Here is a 4,877-nt window from a genome sequence, read left to right as displayed (position 1 = left end):
GGTTTTATTAGATCTTAGTGCAGCTTTTGACACTATAGATCACTATATTCTACTAGAGAGATTAGAGGAATTACTTGGAATCACAGGGACTGCCCTAAACTGGTTTAAGTCCTACCTATCTGATAGGTACCAGTTTGTACACGTGAATAATAAGTCTTCTGTGTACACTAAAGTAAGCTACGGGGTTCCTGAGGGCTCTGTGCTAGGTCCAATCCTCTTCTGTATCTATATGCTCCCCCTTGGTAATGTTATGAGAAAATACTCTGTTAACTTTCATTGCTATGCTGATGATACCCAACTGTATGTATCAATGAAGCCAGGTGAGACAAATCAGCTATCTAAACTTGAGGTCTGTCTAAAGGACATTAGGGCCTGGATGGACCAAAATTTTCTTCTTCTCAACTCAGACAAGACTGAGGTCATTGTACTGGGCACACGACACCTTAGAGAAACCTATGCTAGCCTAACTGCCCTAGATGGCATTACTCTGGCACGAAGCACAACTGTTAGAAACCTTGGGGTTCTATTTGATCAGGACTTATCCTTCAACTCTCACATAAAACAAACGTCAAGAACTGCCTTCTTTCATCTCCGTAACATTGCTAAAATCAGATCTATCCTGTCTCAGGGCGACGCCGAAAAACTAGTCCATGCTTTTGTTACCTCTAGACTGGATTATTGTAATTCTCTTTTAGCAGGCTGCCCGAGCAAGTCGCTTAAGACACTTCAGCTGGTTCAAAATGCTGCAGCACGTGTACTGACTAAAACTAGGAGAAGAGATCACATTACTCCTGTATTAGCCTCTCTGCATTGGCTTCCCATAAAATATAGAATAGAATTCAAGATTCTTCTTCTCACTTATAAAGCCCTAAATGGACAGGCACCAGTCTATCTCAAGGAGCTTGTAGTGCCATACAATCCCCCCAGAACACTACGCTCTCAAAATGCTGGACTACTCGTTGTTCCATTTGTCTCTAAAAGTAGTATAGGAGGAAGAGCTTTCAGTTATCAGTAGGGATGTAACGATTCACTGAACTCCCGATACGATTCGATTCACGATACTGGGTTCACGATACGATTCTCTCACGATTTATTTTACAAAATGGGACTGTAGACAAATTTTTTTTTTGGGAAAAAAACTAGAAAATACGGTACTGTTTTCCTTTTATTTTTCATTGTCAAAAGAATTCCTTTATTTTTTTTTTTTTTTCTTCAGCTTTATTTGATCATTAAACATCGTAAAAAAAAAATACAGCAGGCAATGATCACTTGCCGAACAAAAATATATGTACACACCCACATTACAAGAACTCAGAAGACTTTGCAACTAAACAGGAAATTTAACGAAACTATTTAAGACAATCAGTGGAGCGTTGAGACCCATTGCAGAAGTTTAAGGACCCTACGGCAGGCAGGTTACACGTGAGACAGAGACAGCATTGTAGTAAAAGTAAACCCGTTTGGACGTTGGGAACAGAACCATTATCAAATAGATAGCAAACAGAGATCGGCCCTGGACAAAAACTAAACACAGAGATGGGTTTTTTTCTAGGAAATTATTAGTGTTGGCCAACTTTACATTTATTTGGAAAAACATTTATTCCTGCCCTGATATGGGGAAGTGTTTGTTCCTCGCCGTTCTTTTTATACATGTCGTGGAATTTGACCATGACGTTGTAAATCAACAGCATTGACGTTGTGTCCTTGATTTATAAACAGCCCGTAAGCACATTTTATCAATGGTTGGCAAAAAACCCTTTTGTAAAAATGCTCAAACAAAGTTTGGCCTTCCTGTATGTACTGAATCTAACAGGATTGTGAGGCAGGGGGCACCTTGGATGGGTTTCCAGTCTAATGGTTAACAAATATGTAGTGACTTGTCAGGTTAACCTTGACTAAATCACACTTATAAGTGACAATGTTTCATATTTAATGAAAAACAAAGAAGCTGTGTGAGTTTTGCAGATTCGACTTTTTAAAACTTCAGCATAATGAGGCTGCTTCACACAGACATAAGAGGCCCATTTGATTTCTACTACCGAGCTTACAAAAATAAATTTGTTCATTTTGGCTTTTCCTGCGATTCACAATGTGCTTTGATTGAACAGCTATGGCCAAAACCAAATGCTGATGACAAAATTAAAACATAAAAGTTGTGTAACATTGCCATCATTTTCTATGTACTGCATGAGAACCACCCCTGCAGACTTGACCGAGCGCTCTCAGCACATTTCATTCAGAGCAGGGTATGTGGGAGGGGTGGGAGACACTGCATTTTGTTTTTAAGAGATTTTCCTCAGTTATGCTTCTGGGAAAAGTCACTTAAATATTTGTGGCTCTCTGCAGAGGATTTTGTGGGTTTGCGACACACAGAGTCCTCTGCAGAATCTTCTGCGTTAGCACCTGTAGAGTACAGACGATAACGGTGAGCCGTAAGACAACACATTGGGGTCCAACAGAAAATCACTGTTTGGACGCAACACTGGCAATCAACTAAGTGGAATAGCATGAGGACCATATAAGAATAAATAAGTCCAAGACACCATTCACAACAATAAATTAATGCTCACAGTCATCTTATTCATCAACTGACGCTTGTATAAATATAAATATATTGTAAGACGTCAATATGAAGTAACGAACAACCTCAGCATCACAGTAAAAATATCTGCCCTGAGATGATTTAATAAATAAAAAGCCATCATTGTAAGTGAAATACTTCATGACACTGTGTGCAGCTGACACCAACAGCACCAGCCTCCAATACACTTGGTAAAGTTAGCATTTATCAGTTTGGTACAGGTGTGATTTAAGATAAAAATCATCCTCTCACCAAAATGATTCACGAAGGCCGTCGACCATGGAAATCAATGACAATTTGCCTTTTGATAAGTTTTCTCCACTCTCTGCAAGTGCGTTAGCTGGCAAACAGCAAACCAACAATATGCGAGAGGAGTTGAAACAAGGACCAGAGGGTAACATGTATATTTTACCGACTATTGTTTCCGGCCAAAAGAATTCCTTTATAAACTATTCAAAACAATGTAATTTAACTCAAAATAAATCTTGAATGAAATAAATAAAGGAATAATACAAATGAAAATGAAGCCTATTAATTTAAATTCTGGTTCTATAATAAACAATGCAAAACTGCATAATAGTTCGTTTTCTTTTAAAAGTGCAACTGAAAATGTATTTTGTGCCTTAACAATTGGACTTTAAAAAAAAAAAAAAAAAACCGTGATTGCCCTGATTTCCGTCATATTTGTTTGGACCAGCAGAGGGCGCTGGTAACACAGTGGTCGGTTGGCATGCAGATATCTTGCAGTGAAGAAGAGAAGCTATGCTAGCAGACAGGGCTAATAGAAAAACGTGACTTTTACAGATATTCAAGTAATATTACAGATATTCTTTCGGTGCTAAAGGAGTAATGAATCATTTATTAACATATTTAAGAGTAGAAGGCGGCCAGAAAGAAAGTATTAGCAGACTCTGCCTGCCGCCTACACTTGTGGTTATCGCCCTCTGCTGGTTAAAAAAAGTACTGCGATTCAATTTTCAGAAAATCGATATCAACCGTGATACCTATGAATCGATTTTTAACTGCCTTACGATTAATCGTTACATCCCTAGTATATACGTATATATGCATATGTGTGTATCCATAAAATGAAGAGTCCGTCCTTAAGACTGCTCTACTGTAAAGTGCCTTGAGATACCATTGGTTATGATTTGGCGCTATACAAATAAAGATTGATTGATTGATTGATTGATTATTTTTCAGTGTTTTTCCAACCAAATGCATTAGAGTCAGCAGAATTCGGAGTATATGAGTTAAGAGGAAATTGTTCTATATGTTGTGCAGAGTGTTTGTTCAACAAACTACTAAAAGAAATGAACACAGTCTTTTAAAATTAATTTTTGGACATGAACATTCATATGCTTTAAACCAATAATCAATGTATCACTGACTTTAAATGGGAAATTAAATTATAGCAACAACTCAGTGAAAGACCTAGGTCAAAGTTCACAGATGGCAAATTGACTGTATGACTCTAGTCTGCATTAACACACAACACAGAAGAGGCTAAAATGGCACTGCAACAGTGTGGCTTTGAATTATAGACAGGATTATTCTGACATTGTTTTCCCAAGGAACCTGGAAGTAATGCTCCATGTCATCATGTGCATATTGTGTGAGGGGACAACAAGAGCAATTCTCAATTCTGACATATTGTACATTTTAAATATATTTACTAACACTTGATTTAAACACTAACAAGGATGAAATTAGATGAATATTTATACAATTTAGAAAGGCGAAACTTGACATCTTTTGAAATCCCACTTCATCTGCTTGAATATTTGTCTCAACTGGTGACAGTCGCATTGAAATTTGCTTTTATTGTGGCTTATGCCTTGAATGAGAGACTAGTAGCATTTACAGTAAGGGACCTTTGCATGATGTGAATACGCACAATAAGTAACTTGCCCAGGTGATGTCTATTTTCCTCTATGCTATAGTTGCAACTGTTGTCTAAAAAAAACAAGCATATATGTTGATTTTAACATTTTACTTTGTAATTATAATTTTAAAACTTGCCTATGTATTATTTTACATAATGTCAGTGTGACGTGGTTCTTGATTAAATAAATGATGGCATAGCCAGGATATACATTTTTAGTGCTTTTATTCCATAAAGTGAACACCAACAATGTAGCATACCCCCCCCCCCGAATGAAGGTTGAGACTTTACTGATGAAACAGGTTTATTGACAGGAAACCTCAAATTCACCGTAAGAGCTGAAATATATAAAAACAAAGTATAAGCTAAACGCTAAGCTCTTACATCTCTGCATAAAATCCTACACGTGCA

This window comes from Gouania willdenowi, chromosome 16 (genome assembly GCF_900634775.1).
Source record: "Gouania willdenowi chromosome 16, fGouWil2.1, whole genome shotgun sequence".
NCBI lineage: Eukaryota > Metazoa > Chordata > Actinopteri > Blenniiformes > Gobiesocidae > Gouania > Gouania willdenowi.
The sequence above is the reverse complement of the archived record's forward strand: the minus strand, read 5'-3'. Positions refer to the sequence as shown.